This window comes from Equus asinus, chromosome 21, assembly GCF_041296235.1.
Source record: "Equus asinus isolate D_3611 breed Donkey chromosome 21, EquAss-T2T_v2, whole genome shotgun sequence".
Taxonomy (NCBI): domain Eukaryota; kingdom Metazoa; phylum Chordata; class Mammalia; order Perissodactyla; family Equidae; genus Equus; species Equus asinus.
Window position 1 is genome coordinate 84,884,802 of NC_091810.1, and position 13,302 is coordinate 84,898,103.

Genomic DNA, 13,302 nt, shown 5'->3' on the forward strand with positions numbered 1-13,302 from the left:
TAATACCCCACTCTCAATAATGGATAGAACAACCAGACAGAAGACAAACAATGAAAGGGAGGACTTGGACAACACAATAAACCAACCAGAGCTAACAGATTTTTATAGAACACTCTACCCAACAGTCTTTTCAAGTGCGCATGAGACATTTTCCAGGATAGACCACGTTAGGGCCTCAAATTAAGTTACAACAGATTTTAAAAGATAGATATCATACAACATATATTCTCTGGCCACAATGGGATGAAGTTAGAAATCAATAATAGAAGTAAAACTAGAAAATTCATAAATTTGTAGAAATTAAGCAAGACACTCTTAACAGCCAATGGATGAAAGAAGAAATCACAAGGGAAATTAGAAAATACTTAGAGATTACTGAAAACAAAAACACAACAGACCAAAACTTATGGGACATAGTGAAAGCAGTGCTAAGGGGGAAATTTATAGTTATAAACATTCACCTTGGAAAACATGAAAGATCTCAAGTTAACAACCTAACTTTACAACTTAAGGAACTAGAAAAAGAAGAATAAACTAAACCCAAAGCTAGCAAAAGAAAGGAAACAGTAAAGATTAGAGCAGAGATAAAGGAAATACAGAATAGAAAAGCAATAAAGAAAAATCAATAAAATAAAAAGTTAGTTATTTGAAAAGACAGAATTGACAAACATTTAGAAAAGAAAGAGGACTCAAATTGCTAAAAAAAGTGAGGACATTACTACCAATTATACAGAAATAAAAAGCATAAGACAGTACTATGAACAGTTGAATGCCAACAAATTAGATAACCAAGATGAAATGGACAAATTCCTAGAAACACAAAACCTACCACGACTAAATCACAAAGAAATAGGAAATCTGAACAGACCTGTAACTAGTAAGAAGATTGAATCAGTAACAAAAAAATCTCCCAAGAAAGAAAAGCCTTGGACCTAGAGGCTTCACTGAGGAATTCTAACAAACATTTAAAAAACTAATACCAATCCATCCAAACTTTTCCAAAAAACATTTTTTTTCCAAACTTTTCCAAAACATTAAAGAGGAAGGAACACTTCCCAACTAATTTTTAGCGATCCTAATACCAAAGCCAGACAAAGACAATACAAGAAAACCAAAGACCAATATTACTCACGAATACTGATGTAAAAATCCTTAACAAAATACAAGTAAACCAAATTTAGCAGCATATTAAAAGGATTATACACCACAACCAAGTGGGAGTCATTCCTGTAAGGTAAAAATAGTTCAACATATGTAAAGCAATCAATGTAATACGCTACATTAATAGAATGAAAGGGAAAAAACTACATGATCATTTCAATTGATGCAGAAAAAGGATCTGACAAAATTTAATACCCTTTCATGATAAAAAAACACTCAACAAATTAGGAATAAAAAGAAACTATTTCAACATAATAAAGGCCATATATGAAAAACCCACCGTGAGCATCATACTCAATGATGAAAGACTGAAAGCTTTTCCTCTAAAATCAGGAACAAGGCAAGGATGTCCACGTTTGCCACTTCTTTTCCACACAGTACTAGAAATTCTAGCCAAAGCAAATAAGCAAGAAAGAGAAATAAAAGACATCTGAATTGGAAAGGGAGATAAAATTGTCTCTCTTTACAGATGATATGATCTTACATATAGAAAACTCTAAAGAGTCCACAAAAATACCTGTTAGAACTAATAAATGAATTCAATAAAGTAGCAGGATACAAAGTCAACACACAAAAATCAGTTGCATTTCTATACACTAACAATGAACAATCTAAAAAGGAAATTAAGACAACAGTTCCATTTACAATAGCATCCAAAAGAATAAAATAGTTAGGAATAAACTCAACCAAGAAAGTGGAAGACTTGTATAAGGAAAACTACAAACTACTGCTCAAAGAAATTAAAAAGACATAAATAAATGGAAACACATCTTATGTACATGAATTATAAGACTTAATATTAAGATGCCAATACTACACAAAGCAATCTACAGATTCAATTCAATTCCTATCAAAATCCCAAGGACATTTTTTGCAGAAATAGAAAACCCATTCTAAAATATATAGGGAATCTCAAAGGACCCCAAATCGCCAAGACAATCTTGAAAAAGAACAAAGCTGGAGGACCCATACTTCCTGATTTTGCAACTCACTGCAAAGCTACATAAATCAAAACAGTGTGGAACTGGCATAGAGACATATAGATCAGTGGAATAGAACAGAGAGCCCAGAAATAATTCCCCACATATATTCAATAGGGAGAGAACAGTCTCCTTAACAAATGGTGCCAGGAAAACCAGAAAGAGAATGAAATTGGACCCTCACATCTAACACCGTATACAAAAACTAACTCAAAATGGATCAAAGACCTAAACGTAGAAGCCAAAACTATAAAACACTGGATGTTTCTGGGCTATGACACCAAAAGCACAGGCAACAAAAGAAAAAGCAGACAAATTGGACTTCGTGAAAATTTAAAATTTTTGTGCATCAAAAGACTATCAACAGAGTAAAAAGGCAACCCACAGAATGGGAGAAAATACTTGCAAATCATATATCTGATAAGGGATTAATATCCAGAATATATATAGAACTCCTAAAACTCAACAGCAAAAAAACAACCTGATTAAAAAATGGACAAAGAACTTAAATAGACATTTCTCTAAAGAAGATATACAAATGGCCAATAAACACATGAAAGATGTTCAACATCTCTATCCATTAGGTAAATGCAAATCAAAACTACAGTAAGATACCACTTCACAGCCATTAGGATGGCTACTATCAAAAAAACAGAAAGTAACAAGTACTGGCGAGAATGTGGAGAAATTGGAACCCTTACACACTGTTGGCGGGAATGTAAAATGGTACAGTTGCTGTGAAAAACAGCATGGTGGTTTTTCAAAAACTTAAACATATAATTACCATATGATCCAGCCATTCTACTTCTGGGTATCTACTCAAAAGAAGTGAAAGAAAGGTCTCAAACAGATATTTGTACAACCATGTCCATAGCGGCACTATTCACAATAGCTAAAATGTCGAAACAACCCAAGTGTCCATTGACAGATGAATGGATAAGTAAAATGTGGTATTATCCATACAATGGAATATTATTCAGCCCTAAACAGGAAAGAAATTTTGCAACATGCTACACCATGGGTGAACCTTAAGGATCTTCAGTCACAAAAAGAAAAATGTTTTATGATTCCACTTAGAAGAGATACTTACAGTAATAAAATCATAGAGACAGAAAGTAGAATTGTGGTTGCCAGAACCTTGAGGGAAAGGTGAGTTATTGTTTAATGGGTATAGAGCTTCAGTTTTACAAGATGAAAAGAGTTCTGTAGATGGATAGTGGTGATGTTAGCACATTATGAATGTATTTAGTATCACTGAACGGTATACCTAAAATGGTTAAGATGGTAAATTTTAAGTTTGTGTATTTTACCACAATTCAAAAAGTTGGGGGGAAAAGTGCTGATGGTTGAACCTCAAAAGAACTGAGGGTTAGTCTATAAGTGAATAAAAAGCCAAGAGCATTTATCCAAAGTTTAACCATCCTAATCTCCTGGGCCTGTAAAAATTCAGCTGAAAATCATTGAGAAGAGGTTCGTCCATGAGATTCCTTGGCACTTTCTGCTTTTGCTTGGAACAGATTTACTATGGGAGTATCATTTATTTTTGCTTGCAACATTCCAACACTCATGGTTCTATTTGCAGATGGAGAAGAGCAGAGGGAAAAGAAAAGAAATAGGAGAAACACATGGTTGAACTTTTCTTAACCTACAAGTTACTGAAGCTTTTATAGGAAATTTAAAGTCAGAATTTCCCTGGTTGAGGCCAGCTGCCTATGCCTAGACAAACTTCCAGTAACAGAGGTCTCCTCCACTGAGGTTCTGATGGAAGACGGCTATTTCAAATAAAGTCTTAGATATGAGAGTAGAATTTAAATCATATATTCAAAGAGACCAGTGCTCTCTTGCTCAGAGAATAGTATATTTCATACCAGTCCTTTAAAAGGAGATGTGAGTAGATCAATGGCAAAAATAGCCACATCCTCAAATCTAGAGATAAGGAAAGCACATTAGTAGTCGGCTAGGACTGGGAGTGGGCAGGGGGAGGAATAAGAAGGAAACTGGGAGTGATGGCAAATGGGTATGGGGTTTCTTTCAGGGTTAAGAAAACATTCTAAATTTGATTGTGGCAATGGTTGTACAACTGTGAATAGACCAAAAAACACTGAACTGTACCCTTTAAATGGGTGAATTGTGTGGCATGTGAATTATATCTCGATAAAGCTGTTACATTGAAAAAAATTCACAAAAAAATTCACATAAAAATGAACAAAAAAATCTTTGCGATCTAAGTCAAACAAAAGTTAATATAAAAGAAGAGAATAACATCTCTATAGACAAGACAAACATGCCAGATATGAGCCCACAAAACAGATCAGAACTATAACCCACTGTTTTAAAATAAGTTAAAGTATACTAGGAAAATTCTATAAGATATGAAAAAACAACATAAGCCAGAATTAGAAAAACTTGGAAATGAGGTAATAGAACCCAGGAAAGAATTAAAAATTTTGTTTGTTTGTTTTGGTTTTTTGTTACTGTTGTTGAGGAGGATTCACCCTGAGCTAAATCCACTGCCAATCTTCTTCTTCTTTTTTTTTTCTTGCTTGAGGAAGATAAGCCCTGAGCTAACATCTGTGCCAGTCTTCCTCTATTTTGTATGTGGGTCACTGCCACAGCATAACTGACCAGTGGTGTAGGTCTGTGCCTGGGATCCAAACTCACAAACCCAGGCCACTGAAGTGGAGTGTGCAAACTTAATCACTCTGCCGTGGGGCCAGCCCCTAAAAATTTTTTTAAATAATAATTGCTTCAGAAATAAAGAGCAAGCAAGAAGAAACACAAGAATGAATAAACACAACAGATAATGTTTTAAGAGAAACAGAGGTTAAAGGAGAACAATTTTAAGAATTAAAAATATATGAAAGAAAATGCCAAATAGGTAAAGAAGCTCAAACAGATAATAGGAGTAACTGAAAAAGAAAACTAAAGCAGCGGAATAGAACCAATAGTAAAAAATGTAATTCAGGAAACTTCCCTGATTCTAAAACTTGTGCAGAAATGCAAAGGACTTAGGGGGCCGGCCCACTGGTGTAGCAGTTAAGTGCCCACATTCCACTTCGGTGGCCTGGGGTTCACCGGTTCAGATCCCAGGTGCGGACATAGCACCACTAGGGAAGCCATGCTGTGGTAGGCGTTCCACATATAAAGTAGAGGAAGATGGGCACAGATGTTAGCTCAGGGCCAATCTTCCACAGCAAAAAGAGGAGGAATGGCGGCAGATGTTAGCTCAGGGCTAATCTTCCTCAAAAAAAAAAAAAAAAAAGAAACGCAAAGGACTTAGTCAAAATACTCTGAAAAAGACAAAGTTGGAGGACTAACACTACCTGATTTCAAGGCTTGCAAAGCTACAGTAATCACGACAGTATGGCACTGCTGTCAAGATAGACAAATAGATAAATGAAACAGAATATAGAGTCCAGAAACAGACCCACACATACATGACAACTAATTTTCACCAAACGTGTAATGCGATTCAGAAAAGAAAGGATAGTCTTTTCAAAAAATAGTACAACTGGATATGCATATGCAAAAAAAAGAAAGACTTTGATCCATACCTCTCACATCATATACAAAAATTAGCTCAAAATGAATCACAGACATAAATCTAAAACCTAAAATTACAAAATGTCTAGAAAAAACATAGGAGAAAACCTTTGTGACCTTGGATAAGGCAAAAATTTCTTGGATACAACATCAAAAGCATGATCCATAAAGGAACAAACTGATAAACTGGGCGTCATAAAAATAAGAACTTTTCTTTCAAAGATACTGTTAGGAGAATGTTAAGCCAAATCACAGACTAGGAGAAAATAAGTGCAAATCATAAAGAACTCTCAAAATACAATTAATAAGAAAGCAAACAACCCAGCTTAAAAAGGGGCACAAAATTTGAATACACATTTCATCAAAGAAGACATACAGACAAAGAAACACATAAAAAGACACTAAAAGTTGTTAGTCATGAAGGAAATGCAAGTTAAAATCTACAATGTGAAACCACTACAAGCCAATTTGAATGGCTCAAGACAGACTATGCCAAGTGTTTGCAAGGATATGAAGGAACTGGAACTCTGATGTACTTTTTTCTTTAACACAATAAGGCAACTACTCCAAAAGTCAGAAGAATGGCAACTAATGAGAGTACAGAAGTAGCTGTGACTGGGATGGGGCAATGGAGGGGCTCTGGCATGGCCTGACCCAGGTGGTATCATCTTTTAATAACTTGTTAAGCTATACATTTGGTATGTGTGTTCTTTTCCATTTGGTTTCATAATAAAAATCCATTTTACAATAAAAAGATTTTGTTAAATAACAATAAAAACAAAAAGGAAATACTAACCAAAAGAAAGCTGGTATAGCTCTGTAGCCAAACTGCCTGGGTTGGAATCGTGGACTCCGCCACACAGCCAGGAAAGTACTAATCTTTCTATGCCTCAATTTCCTTATCATAAAACGAGGCTACCAGAAGCACTAAGCTCACAGGGTTCTTGTGAAGATTAGGTGAGTTAATATAGAAAGGACAAATAGAACAGTGGCTGGCACACAATGGGACAGAGGTGGTGATTATAGTCGGTGATTATAGCTATCTGTGATATCTTAAGTAGTTACTTAATCTCTTGGGCTTCAGTTTCCTTAAATGAGTTTGAAATATCTACCTGATAGGATTATCAGGAGGTCAAAAGGAGATATATATAATGTACCTAGCAGAGTATTCAATACCTTTCCACGGCCTCCCAACATCCAGACAGGATCTGTCACAACAGACATACCTCAGTCATAGCACATTCCTCTTGCACCTTTCACCTGGTCATTGAAGTTGATCTCAATGAAATGATCAGCCAGTGAGTCTCACGTCCAAAACTGGATCTTCATCTAGGTTTCAAAAAGATAAACAGACCAAAATCTTAATGTTCAATCTCCTAGGAAGAACGGCCTTGTGTTATTTCCAGAGCAGGGGTCTGTGGGACAGGTAACCCTGAACCCAAGCTAGACAACTGAAGTAACTGCTACTCCAGTGCTCACCACCAGGTGCCTTCTCTTCTTTCCCTTTATCCTTCCTCTCCCTGCTTTGTGGAAACACTGAGCTGGGGGTCCAAATCTATCATCATCTATCACCAATCCTGACTTCTGGCTTCAACGGTAGAGTATTCTTGTTTGCAGGGTACTAAAACGGAGCACTCTCTGATAGACAAACAGCACTCAACACAAAAGGCAGGAAGAAAAACTCTCTCAATTCCACCTGTAACCAAGCCCTCCTTTTCAGAGGTCCGTGCTGTGAAATTAACATGCCAATCGTTTGCAGCAGCCTCTTCCCCACTACTGGCTGTGACAGGACACAGGTCTGGAACTTTATGTTACAGAAAGAGACTAAATGCTTCCCTAAGCCAAGGCAGAAGCTGTAGATTTCATCAGTGTCATAACACACCTAAAGCAGGACTGTGGGAATAGGGGTTGCAGGGTACGAGTTGGTTTGTACATGGTACAGAAAGCCAAGGGCAGAGAAGCAAAACACAATACCATCTTCCAGCACTGCCCAGTTTTCCCAAGAGTGCTTTGGTAACTTGCCCTTTATGGGTCTGAAGCCCCTGTAACATGCACCATACATTAAAATGTAGTTATTTTCCACCACTTTTTTGGGAAAAAGCTGCAAATAACAAAGCATGGCCAGTAACTGTTCTTTCTCAAGTGAGTCACATCGAAATCTACGAGTAGCTTTCTCAAAAGCATCTATGTCACATTCCTGAATTAGATGGAACATGCAATGCTTTCAAAGTCTCTATTGTCTGTTAAACGCAAAAGCTCTATTCCAAAAATACGCCAATACGCTACGTAATGTTCCTAAGAAGAAGTGAATCTATCACAAATAAGGAATTAGAGTTAGGATTGGACATCATCTCCAGCAAAACACTCTGCTTCGGGACAGGTTACGTACAGGGCCAGAGCGCGCCTCTCCCTCCTGGAAGCAGAAGCCGCGCGCAAACTCCATCTAGTTAGCACCTCTTCCCCGGGGCGGGGCGCGGCGGCCCGGAGCTACTTGGGGATACCAAAAGTGAAAAAACTCCTGCAGAGGACTGAAACCAACACGGGCAACGCCTGCACAGTGCTTAATATCATCACGGTTAGAAAATAAAGCGGTGGTAGAAACCCTTTCTGTTTGGTGTATGTTAGAGCCCCCCTCTCCCCCTCGTCTGGATTGAGCCTAATAAACCGGAGAAAGGGGTTACTCCTCTACCCCTTCGCGCATCCCCCACCGCTTACTCCGAGGCTTGACTAGCCAGGCAACCTCCTGGGACACCTTGACCCCGAGAAGCGGAGCTGGGCAGCCCCAGCCAACCCTCGTGCATGTGTGATTCCCTACGACTCATCCAGAATCCAGTCAGCGCCAGGTGTCACTCTAAGCCGTCCTCTTACTGCCTCGTTTAACCCCCTCGCCCACCACGAAGGGCCAGAATGCCAGCTGCGGTCTACAAACGAAGAAACTGGGGCGCGGAGACGGTCAATGAGGAGCCGAGGATCACAAAGGCCGGGGAGCCAGGACTCAACCAGGTTCGTCAGGTCCCTAAAAGTCTCCCGGGACTTTTCACTGGCGAGTCCGTCCCAGACGGCTCCTCTCCGGGGCCGGACAAGGGTCAGGCTGGCCACACGCAGGGCGCAGGTGAGGCCGATTCCGGGACTGCCGTAGGGAGGGGCTCTGGCAGGCGAGTCTGCGAACCCGAGCGGCACTCACCTTCCTCAGCCGCCGCCTCCGCCAGCAGCGCGCCCAGCCCGGCCCCGCTCCGCCCCCTCCGGCCCCGCCTCCGCGACCGTTACCGCGCCGTGAAGGCCGGCCAATCGAGCCGGAGCGCGTCGAGGGCCTGCCTCGGCCCCGCCTCCGAGCGCCGGCAGCGAGGCTCTCGGGTCGCGCCGGGAGGCTGGGACGGCCCGCGCCCTCTGGTTGGCTCCGCTGCTGGGGGCGGGGCTTGCCGTAACGTAGACGCGAGCGCGCCGAGGTTGTTTTGCCGTCTGCGCCTGCGCGCTCCCATCGCACTTTCAACATGCGCAGGTCTCACGGATGCTTTATCGCCTACCTGGAACTTTATCTACCAAGAAGACGTCAGAAATACACGTTTGAGGCCATCAGTGAAAGGGAGGCCCGGGTCGCGTGGCCGCCGCAGGCTGCCCTCTATATACATACACGCACTTTGCCTGCGAGCTCTTGCTGCGGGACCGCTCAGTGTGTTCTTTGCGTTCCAGACCTGGCTGAGCTTCAGCGTCTGGCATTTGGAGGATCCCAATAAGTGTTGATGACTTTTTACCCTCCCATTCAGCATTTTCCAAATCTCCACGAACTGTCAGGCCTCCAGAAATGCAAAGGTGGCTGACTCGGGATGCTCAAAATATAGTTAGGGAAATGGGTATACACTCTGAAATTAAGATACAGAGTGATAGGCATGAGCAGAGAAGGGTGTGCAGTGCAGAGAAGGGAAAGAGAAAGAGGATTACCTAAGTCAGTCACTGAAGTCTTCCAAGACCAGTGGGTCTCAGCCCTGGCTGCACATGAGAATCACCTGGGGAGCTCTGAAAAGTCTTGATGCCCAGACCCCAAACCAATTAATCAGAATCTCCAGGGTAGGCCTTAGGCGTCGATAGTTTGTAAAGCTTCCAGACAATTCCAAAGTGCAGCCAAGATCAACAACTGCGAACCTGGAGGGATACATGAGGAGAAAAATTCTAAATGGTGAATAAGAATTCCCCAGCAATAAAGGGAAGAAAGGTATTTAGAGAAAACTTCATGTGCAAATTAAATAATTCCAAAGCACTAAGTGAATAAGTAGTTCGCAAGTGCTCGGTAAACTTCACTTTTTTTTTTTTGGTAATTAAACCTGGACCCCTTTGGTACAGCTCATATCTGCCCTCCGCCAAAACCTAAATCCCAAAGTATTTACAAATATAGTGAATCTTACTGAGGGCTTCCTGAGAAAGCTGAGGAGTGTGTTGCATCATTGGAGAGGCAGAGGAGAAGGCTTTAGGAGGTATGGTAAGCAACTGAGACTTTATCCACCAGGTGATGGGGAACCATAGACGAGTTTTCAAAGGGGATATAAAATGGGAACGTTTTCGTTTGGGTGTCTTCAAGCCTAATATTCTTGCATCCTGATATATAGGTAAAAACTGTAAAAATGGCTCCACAGTATACTAATAAAATCACTGCTCTGTTTTTTTTTCCCCCACAAAAGGAAATCAGCTCAATCTTCATTTCGCACTTTAAAAAATTCAGAATCTACAAATAGGGTCCCTGCCCACCATTTTCAAAAACTCATACCTGGTTAAGTGATCCAAAAATTCCTAAGGGAAAATCCAACTTCCACACACCTGAGGGAAGGCCTCACCTCTCATCTGCCCACCATTGTCATTGCATCTTACAGCCACATGGTGTCGCCGTTGACAACCTGTATTTTCCAATTGATCAAATGATGCAGGTGTGTGGGTGCGGGTCCCACAGTGGCCAACAGGGATCTTCGACGGAGGGCATGGCCGTCCCTCACAAGGAGGTCTTGGGGTCACAGCTCTTAGGGTTCATTACTTTCAGGACCATACTGAGCCTTCTTCCAGGCATCTGGGGCCACTGTGAATTTGATCTCTGTTTCTGCCCCATGCAAACATGCTCCCCCCCGCCCCCGCCTTTTCCATACCTGGCTATTCACACTAGCAATGGCTCGAAGATTTTCATTTTCAATGCTCAAAACACAAAGAATCTCAGTGGTTGCCTTTTCCAGGAGAATAGGGTGACTTACCCACTCTTCTGAGTGTAGCTACCCTAATTGTGGCCAGGACCAAACATCATTGGGTCAGTTAGCATTATTTTGGCAGCAAATAAGAGAAAACGTGATTCAAACTGTCTTCTTAAGCAATCAAGAAATTGATTATCTTGGGGCCAGCCCCGTGGCTGAGTGCTTAAGTTCTCCCACTCTGCTTCTGTGGCCCAGGGTTTCGCAGGTTCAGATCCTGGGGGCGGACATGGCACTGCTCGTTAGGCCATGTTGAGGCGGTGTCCCACATGCCACAACTAGAAGGACCCGCAACTGATACACAACTATGTACTGAGGGGATTTGGGGAGAAAAAGCAGGAAAAAGAAAAAAGAAGATTGGCAACAGTTGTTAGCTCAGGTGCCAATCTTTAAAAAATAAATAAATTGATTATCTTGTTACCACACAAAGGACACGATCTGCTCACCCCAAGACAAAAGTCAATCGTCAAGAGGCAAGATGGTGGCAGAGAAAGGGCATTTTATTACAGCTTGCTAGCAAGAGGGAAGATGGCCAACTAATGTCCAAAACAACCGTTTGAAAGGGCACAGAATCTTAAAGTGGTTATATGGGCCAGTGGGTTATAGGGGAGGGGTTAGGAATGTTGACCCTCTGGTATTACAAACTGGGAACTGCCACACCAGATCTTTCAGTTTTCATGAATGATGACTACCAGTACAGACTCTCTGTTCCGGGGTCATCACATTCCTAAGGAACTCAAAAGAACGAAGTTATCGTCTTATCGCAGCTGGGAGATACATGCACAAGCAGGGATCATAAAATCTACAGAGCAGGTGGATCTCCTGGAGGATGTGAATCCAGCTGGGTTAGTCAGATGTCATTCAAAGTTACAATGTAGTCTCTTTTCTACAATATGGCTTCACTTATGTCAACCTTGTATTGAGCCAGTTTCAATCTCACATAACAGGAAGTCCAGAGGCAACATAGACTTTGGGGCTGGTTAATTTGATGGCTCAAGTTATCAAGGACCCAATTTCTTTCGGTCTCTCTGCTCTGCTGTAAGCATGGTAGGTTTCAAATTCATACTAAAGTGATTTGCCAGATGTCTACCAGGAACAATCAGGACCACATGCTTTCTTTTCCAGCTAAAATCTTTCCTCCTGGTTTTTTGAGCCAATTAGTTCACACAGGTACATACTCTGCCTCCCAATCAGTAACTACCTGGCAAATGTGCGGATGGTGTAAGCCTGGGTTCCAGAAGGGGAAAGGGGTTACCATAATTGGAACTGGCAGTATGGTAGGTGCTCCTTGAGTGACATGGGTTGCAACGTGGACGTACGGCTACTTGAGTCAAACTGGAGTCCTGGAAGGGGCGAGAAGACAATGGATGCTAGGTGCATGATCACCACTATCCTTCACAATCTTCAGAGCACAGAAAGAGCACAGAAAATCAGAAAGGCTGATTGCTTTCTGTTTCCTAACCACAGAGCCTCCCTCTCATCACTCCTGATTTTGTGTGTAGCCATTGGAGGGGAGGAAGCTCTGTAGCACTGTCCCCCAAAGGAATTCCCTTCCTATGGACCACCAAGCCCTTTCCTTTCTTTTTTCTAGAGAAGGAAAAGACTGCACTCAAGTTCAGTCTTTAGCGCAGCATCCTGCTGCATTGGTCTCAAGAGTTTTCTTTGGGCCTCATCCACCCACCAGGATTCTAATGGTTCTAAACACTCATTTAACATTCATTCATTCATGTACCCATTATGAACCAGGGATTGAACCAGATGTGGAGTTTACAGTGGTGAGTAAACCAGATGTGGTTTCTGCCCTCGTGGAGCTGCTAGTCTGGTTGGGAAGAGGAATATAAAACACAAATGAGCATAAAATTATGCTAAGTGCTAGGAAGGAGAACAGTGGTGTGTGGAGGAGGCCTGTCTGAGGAAATGAGAGTTAAGCTGAGATCCAAAGCCTCTCCTCCTTTCAGCTTACTGCTGTCCTCTGTGCTTTGACTTCCCAGTATAAATTATAACCTTCATTAGCAACTAAAACAGACCTCTTAATATCGAAACTTCTAAACTGATTCTCAGATATTCTCCTGGATACAGAACTATCAGGTTTCTTCCCACAACAAAGAGTATACCAAATATGAATGGCATTTGGTGATGAATTCTGGAAGATTCTTCAACTCACAAGTCTTTTAGACTTAGAACCCTTTATTAGACTAATACATTTGTTTCTGCCTCCTCCATGAGAATTTGAACTCCTGGGGACATGGATCATATCTCACTAAACTTTTTCCAGCACCCAGCATGGTCCCTGGCACAGGTCGGTGCTCAATACAGGGTTGAATTACATTGTTAAATCTGAGTCAGATTCATACAGGGGCAATCACCTTCAGTACTCATTTTCCATTTTGAAA

General features: G+C 41.4%; 1 protein-coding gene across 8 annotated transcripts in view; it reads right to left on the reverse strand.

The window, feature by feature from the left end:
* CEP70 (centrosomal protein 70) overlaps positions 1-9,013 on the reverse strand; it is a 59,058-nt gene extending 50,045 nt beyond the window's left edge. For 3 of the 8 annotated variants that reach the window (XM_070493402.1, XM_070493400.1, XM_070493397.1), the window contains exons 1-2: positions 8,869-9,009; positions 6,911-7,013 (exon numbers count right to left, since the gene is read on the reverse strand). The gene's annotated coding sequence lies outside the window, so the exon portion shown is untranslated. Of the gene's footprint in view, positions 1-6,910; positions 7,014-8,399 lie in introns of all 8 variants that reach the window. The other 5 variants (XM_070493401.1, XM_070493399.1, XM_070493398.1 and 2 more) reach the window with 3 other exon arrangements.
* Between the last annotated feature and the right edge of the window lie 4,289 nt (positions 9,014-13,302).